This window comes from Jatropha curcas, chromosome 4, assembly GCF_041381405.1.
Source record: "Jatropha curcas cultivar XTBG-Jc1 chromosome 4, XTBG_Jcur_1.0, whole genome shotgun sequence".
Taxonomy (NCBI): domain Eukaryota; kingdom Viridiplantae; phylum Streptophyta; class Magnoliopsida; order Malpighiales; family Euphorbiaceae; genus Jatropha; species Jatropha curcas.
Genome location: NC_143154.1, coordinates 5184511 through 5200727, shown reverse-complemented (window position 1 = coordinate 5200727; position 16217 = coordinate 5184511). Strand labels below are relative to the sequence as shown.

Below are 16217 nucleotides of genomic sequence, written 5' to 3'. Positions count from 1 at the left end.
ATGAAAATCATATCTTCATCCAAAATAAAAATTAAAATTGTCACAGGTACACATTGTGATAGAAAATAAACTTGTATGGGTTCTTCAGATGCAAATCGAGTACGAACCCAGAGTTCCAAAGCCTCCTTCACTCTAAAATGACATTATGATTCCAAAATCACTTCAAAGACATTATCAAGGATAGATAAGCAACTTCAAATCAATTCTTCTCAATGTCAAGATGGGTTCTTCGAGTGGGAAACTGTAAAGACACTAACTACCACTATCTTTTCCTCCCCTCTCTCGTTTTGTGTTTTTTCAACTATACAAAGATTATTTAGGTCATTTTAGGTTCAATTAATGGAAAAAATGGGTCTTTCTAGACAGAAGGACAACTTGGTTTAATGGATTTGAAATACAGGGAACATTTAGTGTATTTCTGGAAATACGAGGATACACTGGTTAATATCGACAAATCTCAACGATAAAATCATAATTTGTCAAAAAAATGTGAAAATAAGAGGTTTGAAATTTGGAATAAAGGCTAATCTGGTCCTTGAACTTGTTTAGTAGGATAAAAAGGTAAGATTTGACATTTTGGGCTAATTTAGCCTTGAACTCATATAAAATGATTAAAAATATATGATTTCACTTTTTAGACCAATTTAACCTCTTAACTTATTTAAAATAATTAAAAAATCATATTTGAATTTGAGTCAATTTAACATATAATTCTTTATTATATTTATAATGCGAAAAATCATTATGATTAAAAAAATCATATTTGATATTTTGAGTTAAATTAACCTTTAATTCTTCATAGTACTTACAGTATAAAAAACTCATTATATAGACATTTATTAAAACTATAGTTGGGATCGAGTTAACTCATTTATTAAAAAATTAATTAATTATAAAATATAGAAAATTAATGTATGGAGTATATTGTATCTCTCTTTACTTTGATTAATAGTTTTGAGCTTATAAATATGTATTAATTTGAATATTTTAAAATTAACCTCTATTATTCGGTTTTACCGCTATGAAATCTATGTATTTTTCATGTTGAATAAATTAAAGTTATAATTCATGTTTATAAATTTATTATATTACAAGAAATGATGTTTCTATAAATTTTAAATTTATATTTATAAGTGTTGAAAAAGTTTGATATGAATGTTCTTAATGTAGGGTAAAAAGAATAAAAGTCAATTATGTTAAATTAAATCAATTATTAATTATAAAAATAAAATAAATTCAAGGATTAAATTAAACTAAAAAGTGAAATCGAATCTTTTTAATTATTTTATATAAATTTAAGAGCTAAATTAACTCAAAAACTGTTAAACAAATTCAAAGACCAAATTTACCTTTATTTCTTGAAATTTCCAATACCTCCTATTTTTACTACTGGTAAGTTAACTAAAATAAAAAAGCTAAATAAAAAAAATAAAATAAATAAAATAAAATAAAATAAAATAAAATAAAGATGACAGGGGTGGTAATGGCCAGGGTCCATACGTGGCAGAAAAAGGAGTGACACGTGTAAGTATTAGGGAATAGATAGAGAGAAAAACAGTTGAAGGGTATTTGGGGAAAAGAGAAAAAGAGACATTAAAAAAGAAAAGGGATGTCCATCAAAAACACTGTCAAAGAGGTGCAGAGCTAGACAGAGTCTTACAGTTACAGTCACCTACTCCCTCTTTTAGAAACTTCATTCAATTCCACCATTAATCTGACCCCCAGTCAACATCTACCCAACTGCTGCTAATCTTTTTATTTATTTTTTATTTTTTAAATTTTGCAATATTTATTGTTTTATATAAATATATTAAATGGAAAAAGTTTTTAAATTTATTAAACTTATTCTGATATAACAAAGAATATATATACAATTTGAATTATTTTTTGTTCAATTAATATTTTTTTAATTGTTTATTATTGGTAGTCTAAAAATTTCTAGGCAAATAGTATATAATTGTTAGAATTTCAAACGTATGATTTTTCATAAAATTGAATATATATATATATATTTAAATTTTAAATAATTATATATATATATATATATATATATATATATACATGCCATTAATTAATGTACAGTGGATAGTCTAACAAATTACTATTTATATAAATGTAGATATTTAAATAAATTATTGTTAATATCAATTATCTCTATGTCATTATACATTTATTTTATCAAAAATTATATTACATTATATTCACTTAAAATTATATTACATTATATAAATATAATTTTATTTGGATAAATTAGAAATTGAGCTATTTTAAAAAAATCAGTCTAGAATAATAATAATAATTTATAATAAAAAAACTATTATTTTATAAATATTTAAGTACCGAGTCATCGTTCTCTCTTTTTGTCTGTGCGCAGAGATTAAAAGTGCAACTCATAGTTTTCTGCGATAGCTTAAACCGGAAAACTGGGAAAGACAGCAGATTGCTATGTTTTACCCCTAAAAAACACTTGCCGTACAGTGAGATTCAGAGCCACGTGATTACACATTACACAAGCTAGCTGCTCTGCGTTCATTCATATAATTATGCCATCAAATGCTGTAGTTTTCAACAGCCAAGTTCTTCAGACTCTTTCAAATTATAATAGTTTACTTAAAATATGAAATTTTTTTATTTTAAATTTAAAAATATAAAACTTTAATAATTTTAATTTAGCTCCTACTTTTTATTTTTTAATAATAATTTAAAAATATAAAATTCAAATTTTTTTTATTTTTCCAAAAATATACTATGCTGAAAATGTTGATTAGGTGACTAATATGTTTGGGAAAGAGAGGAAAGAAAATAAAAAGGAAGAAAAATAGGGGAGGAAAATATGAAAGGATTTTACTATTTATTTTCCTTCTATTTTTCATCCTATGTTTGGATTGGAAGGAAAATCTAAGGGAAAAAAGAAAATAATTTTATTTTTCTTTGTTTGGGAAGTCTCAAATAATGAAAGGAAAGAAAAGGGTATTATTATGAATTTTCATTTTTACCCTTCATAAACATTATTGGGCATCTTGAATTAAGTTATAATTTATTAATTACGTGGTTAATTATAATGAATTAATAATTTTTCAGTATGTAAATAAAAAAATAGAAAATAAGAGTTTAATATTTGTTAACAATACTTAGTTTACTTTTAAAAGTGGTTTGTTCTAAAAATAAAAATTAATTTTTAATTGAATAAAATATAATTTTCAACAATCATTTGCATGTTGAAATAGTTTTGTGCCTGGGGAATAGGGGTACATCACATTCAAGAATGTGGCGGCAATATGAAAGCAAAGGAAAGAAGGGTATTTCAGTCATTTAAAAAAAAGTAGCATTTTCCACCGCAAATGTCTCACTTTTTCTCCAATTTGGACAGATTGAACATGTCTGGGCCGGGGTAGATTTTATAGGATATTTTACTTCCTCTCCTATTTTACCCTCTCTTCACAAGCAAGGTAAAATGACTTTCTCTTTATATCCATCCATATTTTCATGCCTCCTATAAAATTCTTCCACTCCAAGCATGCTGTAAAGGTCTTTTCAATTTTGAATTTTTACGTATTTGAATCATAAAATTCGAAAATGTTTGATGTGGTGAGTCAGATTTTTTCGATTTCAGTTATTTTTATTATAAAATTAAAATTATCACCAATTTAGTAAAGATTGTTTATAGAAAATAAATACCTCTCAATATAATTAACAATTTTCTTTCCGCGTGTCTGACTTTCTATCCAAATTAAAAAGAGTTATCTTTTTAAACATCTAATAAATTAGTGGTTATACAAAATTTTAAAAGTCGAATTTATGTCTAAAAGTGCGAAAAGTTAGAGAATCAGACTTGTTCGACAAAATTAATATCGCATAGCTGTTTGAGTAACTTTTTTTTAAAATGCTAAAAGCTAAATCTTAATGGGTTAACTTTTTACAAAACGCTATATGATGCGGAATACAATATTAATAATATAATAATATTGCTATCAGATGGTGATTGATTTTTTATCATATTAGAAATAATTAGATTTTACCATTAGTTTCTTTTTTATTTTTTTATTTGATTAGATATATTTTTAAAGATCTTTGCCATGAGAGCCCAAGTACACGACAAGGTGAAGTAGCCTCCTCATGTTTGGAAAAGAAACCAATTGCCTAGATTTCGTGATCATCCAATTAGAAGCTTCCTCTTTTTGACATTTCATTAATCGGGTTGCAAATGGAAAAAAAAAAAAAAAAAAAAAACCCCGAAAATCAAAATTACCTTTTTTTTTTAAATCGAACCGTGTCAATGTAAGTTTGAAGATCACACCAAGTTGGTCAACTTAATTCGGTCAAATAGTTGAATTTCAATTGAAAAAAAATTATTTTTCAATAATCGATCAAAAGACCGAAATTAAAAAATACCGAAAATCAAATAATTAACCAAAAATTGAAAATAATCCAATTTAATTTAATTTTTTCAATTTTTTTCAAAATTTATTCACACCTATTCATTAATTAATGTCTTGTAGTACCGCTAGCTCATTCTTTTGGAGCCAACATCTTGTTATTACATATCCAAAACGACCTCAAGTAGTCCTTTTATACATTACTTCATGAAAATTCATCATTATAAGGATTTTTGGGTGGTTAAATTTAGCGTGATTACATTTTTTTTTTCTTGATGATATTAGATATAATGTTTTGTAGATTGAAATCTAAAATGCTAATTCTGATAATTAATACTCGCTTCACCAAAATATAAGTTGTTTTGAGTAATCAAAGAGTAATAAATGATTTTTTTTTTTCAAAATTTATCTTATTTATATAAAATACTTCTTCCGTTTCATTTTGTTTATATGGTTTGATAAAACACGTATATTAAGAATTTAATCGATAAAATTTATTTTACCCTTTTTATCTTTACCTCCTTACGATATTAACAAAAGCCTTTCAAGTTGTTATGAAAAAAAAATTATTTATACATATGAATTTAGAAACCTTATAAACATTTTGAGACATCCAAAAAAGAAATAACAAGCAAACGAAATGGGATCAAGGGAGTACAATAAAATGATGTGATATAGGAGCAACGATGTGAAATAAAGATTAATTTATTCAAACTATTATTGGTTTTATTTTTTTTCTTTAATTCATTAGAGGCTTTTATGAGCCGAAATAACACTACGAGCTACACAACAAGAGGTGGCCTTCCTCTTGACTCACCAAATTGGTGAAAACACTTCACATAAGTGATAAGACCAACCAAACTATCACTTGATTGGCAACTATTATTAGTTTTATTATAATTTAGAGAAATTATTTACTTCATTTCTAAAATGTAAATGAAACTATTATTTCAGGACATCCAAAAAGAAAAAATGAGACTGTAATTTTGGGAAGGGAGTGTAAAATTAGTAAGTATTTATATCATTTGTATTGAATTTTGATGACATTTTGGAACAAAAGTTAGCTTTTGGATCCAAAAATTACAAATCCTAACTTTCCTCGAAAACTTAGTTTTAATTAGTTATATAGTAAGAAGCCAGCGGTTCAAATATAAAAGTTGACTTTTCATTTTGTTATCAAATATCCCATACTAATATTAGCAGTTAAAATATATATATATATTCTCTCCATCTAAAAAAAACAGTCAATTTTTCTTGTTGGTTTGTCTTAAAATATAGTCCACTTTTCTTTTTTTACATTATAGTTAATTCTTAAATTATCTATTATACCTTTATTAAATTTTATATCTTATTTTCAATAACTTTCATTAATTCTTACTTATTATTCCAATATAATAGTTGCTCATGTGTTATTTAAGATAAATATAATAAAAAAAATTATACTCCCTCCTTTTCAAATAGATAGTCTATCTTTTCTTTTTGTTTGCCTCAAAATATAGTCCACTTTTCTTTTTTGCATTATAGTTAATTCTTAAATTGTCGATTATGCTTTTATTAAAATTTATTTTATTTTCAATAACCTTCATTAATTTTTACTTATTATTCCAATATAATAATTGCAAATGTGTTATTTAAGATGAATATAATAGGAAAGTTATATGAATAAAATTGTCCTTTAACCATAATAATTGGTACTTTCTTAATCTGTATGGAAATAGAAAATGGACAATCTTTTTAGGATGGAGGGAGTATGAATAAAGTTGTCTTTTAACCATAATAATTGCTACTTTTTTAATTTGTGTGAAAATTAAAAAATGAACTATCTTTTTAAAAAAGAGAGAGTAACAGTTAAGACTGTTAATCACTAATTTCTAGAAAAAATAACCAAACAGATAATTGGTCAATAAAATAATTTAATATACATAATATTAACTTACTAGATACTTTATGCATTTTAGGAGTGATAATTTATAATCATATACATTAGATAGTAATAGATATAAAAAGTTTAGAACATTACTGAGACACCCCGAATTTTTATTTTTGAAAACTTTCGAATTTTTAATAAATCAAAAATCTCGATTTTCAACTAATGGGCTATATATATACCAAACAATCTCAATTCGAGCCCAAAATTTTACGAGTCAGGCCCAAGCCCAAATAAAATATCGAAAAGAAATTTTGAATCGTAAACGGTTAAAATTTTTGAGAATAATACGAAACCCCGTAATTTAATCTATTATGAATATATATAAAATCATTATCCTAAAATCAAATATTGTTACTATAAATAATTTTATAATTATTGAGTAAATGGAGAAAATATTATGAAACCGAATTAAACGGTTAAAATAAATTGAATCAGGCCCGAAAATCAGTTTAATTTGTCGAGAACCACCCAAATAATCCGAGAACCGAGGGAAAAACTTGAAAATCAAGCGAAATGAGACCAAACCACTAAATCGGACCAAACCGGTTTGAATCGAACCGGAATGGCCTAGAGTTTGCTAGAAACCGCCTTACTTTTTTTTTTTCCTTTCTTTTCTTTCTCCTCTCCTTCTTCAGGCGCGCGACAGCCTCCCTCCACCCTCTCCCTCCGTTTCCGGCCACCGCTCGACGAGAGCGAGATGGCGATCGTCTCCGCTAGAGCTCCTGGTCCGTTTTCCGACCTCCTTCCACACTGGCAGAGTCTCCAGTGACGCGAAGCGGGACTGTCTCCATCGACAATTCTCCTTCTTCGATCTCCGACGAGATCGAGCAATTCCGGCAACGTCAACACGAAAGGCAGGCGTCGATCGAGTCACCTCCACCTTGTGAGTGTTTCTCCTCCATTAATTCCGGCTACAAAGCTTGAAATGGCGAAATCACCATTAATGGCGGCACCAAGCTACTGTCGGACTAATTCAGCCAAATGGAGGGCCAACCTCGCACAACCGACATCAAAAACGGACTCCTCGATGAAATTTGAGTGGGGTGGCGTGAAGAAGGGTCAATTCTGGGTGGCCCCAACTTTTCCGGCCACCGTGGACGGCGGCGGCGGCGGCGGTCCGGCGAGTCTCCGGCGAGGCACCAGGGACAGAATGTTCCTCTCTTCGCAAGGATCGTGGAATCGTCGCTTGAATTTCAATTGGTATGCTCTAAGACCAATTTCCTATTTTGGTATAAATTCTAAACTTAGTGATCATTAGTCAATTAAATTGAAAATTTGAATGAATTGATTCATATATCATATACGAGCTAGGTTGAGAATGACCTATTTTGATGAACAACAACTAATTTGAATAATTGAGAACATTTAGATAAACTAGTTATAAGAATTGATATATATATATATATTAGTATATATATAAGGGCGAGTCGAGCTACTTATAATTAATTATAATTATATATATAATTAATTGGATAAAAAAAAAACTAATTGAATTATAATTAATTGAAGCATTTGTTCTTATTGGCTAGTATAAAATTTAACCAAGGTATAAAAAAAAAAATGTGACGTATTAGCTTTAAGCAAGAACGAAGAAATGAAAGTAATTGAAATTAACTTACTGATATAAGTTTTATTTGATTATGTATGTATTAAAGCTTTCATTTGTTTGGTAATTAGCTATACTAGCTAGTTATAATTATATGATGTAAATAATGATTGTCATTATCATTGAAACATAATTGTTGTGAACTAATGGTTGAGCGTTGATATCGTGGTTTTGGGAGGAGGATGGGGTCTTAAATTGATTGATTGCCCGATGGATGGGCTGTGTGTACTGATTGATAAATATATAATAATACTGTGTTATCTAAACAGGTGGATAGTCCAAATTATAGGGGAGGTGCTGCCGAAATTTCGTTAGAACTTGAACTAGTTTTAATTAATAACATAATTAAAAAGTTTATTTAGATTAATTCTATAACCTAATGCATAATAAACAGAGTGCTCTAATTATTTATTTATTTTCCTTATTATTCATTTAATTATTTAAGTATTTAATTATTTTCATTGTTACTGTTTATTCTTATCATTGATTTTATTGTTGTTGTTTGTTGTTAATGGTAATTATTTAGCTATTTAATTGCATTTGAGAATGAATGTCCAACTGATCAATATGTCTGCATTTGATTGCAATGTTTGATTAATTGTGTTGTGAAAATGCTGTGCTTTGTTTGTGTGGAATTGGGATGAAGTGGACCACCATGGGTTTGTGAGGACGGTCTGTGATATGGATCCTGAATACGATATGATACTTGACCGTCGGCCGGGAAAATGGGAGATCGGCGCCCCCTTGTGCACCTGATGATATAGATTATATGGGGATTTACAGGATGGCTACTTGTTGTTGCGCACCTGATAATCTAGATTTGATTGTAGCCCGCAGGGTGGCCTCCTGTTGTGAGCACTTGATGATCTAGATTGGATGGAGACCACCGGGTTGCCTCCTGTTGATATGGAAAAGAAACGAGAGAGTAGAAAAACAATGAGAGGACTGGTCAGTGAGGATTAGACCAGTTGGCCGTATGGGGGATCGGCTCCCTGGTGCACATGTACGAGAGGGCGAGCCATGTGTGAGGACGGCTCGTTGGGGTTTCAGGTGGTGCCACTGACTAATTACCACTTGCTTGATTACTTGAAGGTGACATTACGTGTGAGTGCTGGTATGTGCCATTTGTGTGACTGGCTGCGTGAGCATATAACTAGTCGAATGACTAGATTGAAATGTTTACATATTTGTGTGACTGCGTGTGTTGTGCAATAATTATTACTTCTTAGAAAACTCACATGTCTTATTTGAATTTTCAGGAAGTAAGTTTTTCTTTAATCCGATTTAGGCTATGTGTCTTCGGCGCAGGGCAATAGAGAAATTTTTATAGTGCCATAATTATTTTACTATGTAATTATGTGTATAAAAAAGCCATGTATACCAAACAGTTAGTGACTCCGCAGTTGTAAAAATTTACATATATTTAGTTGTGTATTAACATAGACAAATTAATCCTGTAAGTCCATATTAGAATGTGATGTATTGTAAATTGGGCCCGAACTTTAGAATGCTATAGGAGATAAACTTGGGCCGAGAAATAATAAAATATTGAGGTTTATTGTTCATAATCATATGGGCTGAATGTTGAAATTTATACCGAGATATTGGATTCTAGTGTTTCAGGCTGACTACGGGCCTCGGGGGCCTTAAGCTTACCTGGGCCCTAGTGCCGGTCCGGCCCATGGAATCGGGTCGTGACAAAGTTGGTATCAGAGCTTAGGTTAGGGTTTTAGGACACAACTGCGGAGTATAGGAAATTTCTTTATGTTGGGATCGGCCGTAACCAACATAGGGAAAGAAACCTTGTGATTTTCCTCCCTAGGGATGGTGGACGCACTAGACCCTATGAGGTGGGAAAATCCACACTTATTGCGTAGATCTATGATTACGGAGGAAGTAATTAGAGGTTCGAAGTGAAAGTAGACAATAAGATAATCCATCGCAATACCTATAAGGGCTAGAGTTGGTATCGACCCTTAGGCTAGGGAATAGAGTAATACCTGATGGTAGTGGATTGGCCTGATCACCCAGTACACTACTTTTCATGTGAGCTCTATTCCTGTCAGTGAATAGGATAGTGTAGAGAGTAAATAGGTTTTTCATTTGTACGGCGCATTGATGAACTTTGGGTGATTAGGAATCGGTATTTTAGTATTCAGCACGGCTACTGAATTTCTTTAGAATTTATTCAAAGGATAATCTTTTTATAATTTTATTTACTTGATATTCGATATTTAAATTTAAAACCCATTTTAATTTTGAATTCAAAATTGTGTTATGATAAATAACTTAAAATTGATTATTTATATATAGAAAAAAATAATAATAAAATAATAATAAAAAAAAAAAAAAATTATTTGTGAAAGTTGTCTATTTATATCACGGGGCCAATTGGATCGGCTCATAAAATGAAATGATTGTGAGGATAAAAAAAAAAAAAAATAAATAAAAAAAAAAAAAATAAAAAAATTCTAAAGAAGATTTGGAAAAGAAGAATAAGACAAGTGGTGATGATGATATTAAGTAAGTAGACAGTTAGTAGCTAAGTAAGAACATAACATTGGAAAGGTTTGAGGAGACAATTCTAGTTTAGAAGCTAGATTGCAACCAAAGTTAGAGTGTAGGACTGTTTAATGTAATAAATGGGAGAAGTAACATTAGAAAAGGACTGGAATGATTAGAAAAGGACTGGAATGATTTAAGGGTATAGAAATGATTCATATAACAAGTTGTAAGTGAGGAATAGATATAAGTGAGTAATAGATAGATGCTAATTTTAAGTTAATAGTTCCACATATGGTACCTAATACTTAATTAAATGAGACTAATTAAAATGTTAGCATTATGGTTTGAAATTGTAGTCTAGGAGGATATGGACAAAAGAGTAAAAGTAGTTCATAGTATATGTAAATCAGACTCTAAGGAGTTGATGAGATCGATTTGATGTGATATTGGGATGGTAAGGTAGTATTTGGTCGGAATATAAGAAAAATTTATTGAAGACCAATTTCCTTATATTCGGTATAAATTATAAACTTAATAATTACTAGTTAATTAAATTGAATTTGAATGAATAATCAATCAAATATAATTTTAGTAAGAATTAGTCGGTATAATATTGATGTAAGCTAATTTAGGAATTTAGGATAAATAATAATGATAGGTTGAAATGCTGATGGTAAATGACTTATGATTTACAATGATAAGTAGTATAAAGGGGAACAAGTAGACAAAATAAGTAATAAGAGTACTCTAACATCTTCATAGTGGACTGATAAGCAACATAGTTGGAATGTAAATTAGTAAAAGGTGTTATTACGAAAATCAATCTTATTGATAAGTTTTTAGAGTAACTTGAGAGATTGAGTTAAAGCGAAATTGATAGTTAAATTAAAAGCATTAAAATTATAAAAATAAAAATAAAAATAAAAATCTTTGTAGAGGCATGATAACTAGTAGTACAGTGAGGTCATTAGATCAGGAGCTATCTAATAATTGCACCTATCTATAATAAGAATATTATAGGGAAAACAAGACATATATAGGTAGAACCAAGAGAGTGAGCCCAAGTCGCCTTGTGATATTAATAGACAATGAAAGTTACAAGACGATTTTTTTAAAATTATGGATTAAAGTAATGGTTTCTGAACTTTTGATTAAAGAAAGGTTTTAGTAATAATATATGTAAATTAAACGAATTAAATCTTATTATTATAAGTAAATTAAATTTCAGCCGTTTTGTAATTGTAAACTATATGTTCGGTTTTCATAAAGGAATGCTTAGTGAAAATTTAAATTTTCAAAAGAAATTATATAATTTTAAGAAACATAGATGACATATATTATGCATCTTCTTGATAAATCCGGTTTTATTGTAAAAGTTTTATTTAAAGAAAGATTTTCTAAAGATTTCAGTAGCTGTCTGAAAACAGTAATTGGAGATTTAGGTAATGAACTCAAGTTCTTGTAAGCTTTAGCTAGGAGATACTAAATAGGATGATTGGCGATAGAATTACAATTAGAATACCTGACTCTTTTTCTTTCATCGGTTCATATTATCCACTCTTGAGCTATCTCCTTAGTGATGGAAGTAATTTCTTATGACTTTGAATTCCCTATGTATTCACTCTTACTCTCTCCTGCTAAATTTCAATTCGAGGACGAATTGTCTTAAAGGGGGGGAGATTGAGACACCCCGAATTTTTATTTTTGAAAACTTTCGAATTTTTAATAAATCAAAAATCTCGATTTTCAACTAATGGGCTATATATATACCAAACAATCTCAATTCGAGCCCAAAATTTTACGAGTCAGGCCCAAGCCCAAATAAAATATCGAAAAGAAATTTTGAATCGTAAACGGTTAAAATTTTTGAGAATAATACGAAACCCCGTAATTTAATCTATTATGAATATATATAAAATCATTATCCTAAAATCAAATATTGTTACTATAAATAATTTTATAATTATTGAGTAAATGGAGAAAATATTATGAAACCGAATTAAACGGTTAAAATAAATTGAATCAGGCCCGAAAATCAGTTTAATTTGTCGAGAACCACCCAAATAATCCGAGAACCGAGGGAAAAACTTGAAAATCAAGCGAAATGAGACCAAACCACTAAATCGGACCAAACCGGTTTGAATCGAACCGGAATGGCCTAGAGTTTGCTAGAAACCGCCTTACTTTTTTTTTTTCCTTTCTTTTCTTTCTCCTCTCCTTCTTCAGGCGCGCGACAGCCTCCCTCCACCCTCTCCCTCCGTTTCCGGCCACCGCTCGACGAGAGCGAGATGGCGATCGTCTCCGCTAGAGCTCCTGGTCCGTTTTCCGACCTCCTTCCACACTGGCAGAGTCTCCAGTGACGCGAAGCGGGACTGTCTCCATCGACAATTCTCCTTCTTCGATCTCCGACGAGATCGAGCAATTCCGGCAACGTCAACACGAAAGGCAGGCGTCGATCGAGTCACCTCCACCTTGTGAGTGTTTCTCCTCCATTAATTCCGGCTACAAAGCTTGAAATGGCGAAATCACCATTAATGGCGGCACCAAGCTACTGTCGGACTAATTCAGCCAAATGGAGGGCCAACCTCGCACAACCGACATCAAAAACGGACTCCTCGATGAAATTTGAGTGGGGTGGCGTGAAGAAGGGTCAATTCTGGGTGGCCCCAACTTTTCCGGCCACCGTGGACGGCGGCGGCGGCGGCGGTCCGGCGAGTCTCCGGCGAGGCACCAGGGACAGAATGTTCCTCTCTTCGCAAGGATCGTGGAATCGTCGCTTGAATTTCAATTGGTATGCTCTAAGACCAATTTCCTATTTTGGTATAAATTCTAAACTTAGTGATCATTAGTCAATTAAATTGAAAATTTGAATGAATTGATTCATATATCATATACGAGCTAGGTTGAGAATGACCTATTTTGATGAACAACAACTAATTTGAATAATTGAGAACATTTAGATAAACTAGTTATAAGAATTGATATATATATATATTAGTATATATATAAGGGCGAGTCGAGCTACTTATAATTAATTATAATTATATATAATTAATTGGATAAAAAAAAAACTAATTGAATTATAATTAATTGAAGCATTTGTTCTTATTGGCTAGTATAAAATTTAACCAAGGTATAAAAAAAAAAATGTGACGTATTAGCTTTAAGCAAGAACGAAGAAATGAAAGTAATTGAAATTAACTTACTGATATAAGTTTTATTTGATTATGTATGTATTAAAGCTTTCATTTGTTTGGTAATTAGCTATACTAGCTAGTTATAATTATATGATGTAAATAATGATTGTCATTATCATTGAAACATAATTGTTGTGAACTAATGGTTGAGCGTTGATATCGTGGTTTTGGGAGGAGGATGGGGTCTTAAATTGATTGATTGCCCGATGGATGGGCTGTGTGTACTGATTGATAAATATATAATAATACTGTGTTATCTAAACAGGTGGATAGTCCAAATTATAGGGGAGGTGCTGCCGAAATTTCGTTAGAACTTGAACTAGTTTTAATTAATAACATAATTAAAAAGTTTATTTAGATTAATTCTATAACCTAATGCATAATAAACAGAGTGCTCTAATTATTTATTTATTTTCCTTATTATTCATTTAATTATTTAAGTATTTAATTATTTTCATTGTTACTGTTTATTCTTATCATTGATTTTATTGTTGTTGTTTGTTGTTAATGGTAATTATTTAGCTATTTAATTGCATTTGAGAATGAATGTCCAACTGATCAATATGTCTGCATTTGATTGCAATGTTTGATTAATTGTGTTGTGAAAATGCTGTGCTTTGTTTGTGTGGAATTGGGATGAAGTGGACCACCATGGGTTTGTGAGGACGGTCTGTGATATGGATCCTGAATACGATATGATACTTGACCGTCGGCCGGGAAAATGGGAGATCGGCGCCCCCTTGTGCACCTGATGATATAGATTATATGGGGATTTACAGGATGGCTACTTGTTGTTGCGCACCTGATAATCTAGATTTGATTGTAGCCCGCAGGGTGGCCTCCTGTTGTGAGCACTTGATGATCTAGATTGGATGGAGACCACCGGGTTGCCTCCTGTTGATATGGAAAAGAAACGAGAGAGTAGAAAAACAATGAGAGGACTGGTCAGTGAGGATTAGACCAGTTGGCCGTATGGGGGATCGGCTCCCTGGTGCACATGTACGAGAGGGCGAGCCATGTGTGAGGACGGCTCGTTGGGGTTTCAGGTGGTGCCACTGACTAATTACCACTTGCTTGATTACTTGAAGGTGACATTACGTGTGAGTGCTGGTATGTGCCATTTGTGTGACTGGCTGCGTGAGCATATAACTAGTCGAATGACTAGATTGAAATGTTTACATATTTGTGTGACTGCGTGTGTTGTGCAATAATTATTACTCCTTAGAAAACTCACATGTCTTATTTGAATTTTCAGGAAGTAAGTTTTTCTTTAATCCGATTTAGGCTATGTGTCTTCGGCGCAGGGCAATAGAGAAATTTTTATAGTGCCATAATTATTTTACTATGTAATTATGTGTATAAAAAAGCCATGTATACCAAACAGTTAGTGACTCCGCAGTTGTAAAAATTTACATATATTTAGTTGTGTATTAACATAGACAAATTAATCCTGTAAGTCCATATTAGAATGTGATGTATTGTAAATTGGGCCCGAACTTTAGAATGCTATAGGAGATAAACTTGGGCCGAGAAATAATAAAATATTGAGGTTTATTGTTCATAATCATATGGGCTGAATGTTGAAATTTATACCGAGATATTGGATTCTAGTGTTTCAGGCTGACTACGGGCCTCGGGGGCCTTAAGCTTACCTGGGCCCTAGTGCCGGTCCGGCCCATGGAATCGGGTCGTGACAATTACTCTTTATCATTTTAATGGGTCATTAACAAAAGTGTTCACTGATGTATTGATTTAGTAATTTATTTTGTTTGTTGGAAAAGGATTTAGCAATTTAATTATATAGTAAATTCAATTAAAATATATGTATTGCCTCTTCTACCCTTTTTTTTTTTTTTTTGAAAAAATGAATTATTATGTAATCTCTTCATTATTCTCAAATATACTAATGACTAGTCAAAGCTTTTATTTTCAGAATTTAATTACATATTCCATTGGTTTTAAAATTCTGTTATATTGCACATTGAGATATAATCTAATAGTAAGTGCACATACGATTTGACAGTAGATCCAGATTCGAACCTTCTTTTCTAATATTCAAAAAAAAAAAAAATTGTTATATTACTTAGTTCTTTATTTTTTCGTTAATTGCTAATAATATATCATTATTTCTCTATGGCTACGTATTTATAAACGGAAAGAAATAAGGAATAAGGATTAAAATAGAAAATATGGAGGAATGGGAATTTAAATCTCTATTACTAATGTTTCGTATTGTCATAGAATAGGAATTTTAGTTTTATTCTTTTGTTTGGTTATAGGAATTTAAAGAGAAATGGAATAAGGAATGGCTAAAAAAATCCACCATTTTGATTTTTTTTTTTAAAAAAAAAAATAGAACTATTCATCTATTCCAACCCCCACCGAAAAATTCCTATTCCTGTTACTACTCTATTCTCTTTATATTGTTATTCCCAATTCACTTGTTGTAAAGAAAAATGGAATGAAGAATAGCATTCCATTCAATATATATAACAACATAGAGTGAATTATTAACTATATTGCCTTGATATTATTCAAATATACCAATTAGAATTTTACTTTTAGATTTAATTATATTGTCTTTTGATTTTGTTTCTATTATA

The 16217-nt window shown here is 30.5% G+C and overlaps 2 long non-coding RNA genes across 2 annotated transcripts; both read left to right on the top strand.

Moving 5' to 3' along the window:
• Nucleotides 1-6946: 6946 nt before the first annotated feature.
• Nucleotides 6947-9480, top strand: LOC149496750 (uncharacterized). Its single transcript, XR_016320439.1, has 2 exons — nucleotides 6947-7506; nucleotides 9201-9480. It is a non-coding gene; the product is annotated as an uncharacterized LOC149496750 (long non-coding RNA).
• A 3168-nt stretch (nucleotides 9481-12648) lies between these two features.
• Nucleotides 12649-15178, top strand: LOC149496749 (uncharacterized). The gene is made up of 2 exons (XR_016320389.1): nucleotides 12649-13208; nucleotides 14899-15178. It is a non-coding gene; the product is annotated as an uncharacterized LOC149496749 (long non-coding RNA).
• Nucleotides 15179-16217: the final 1039 nt, after the last annotated feature.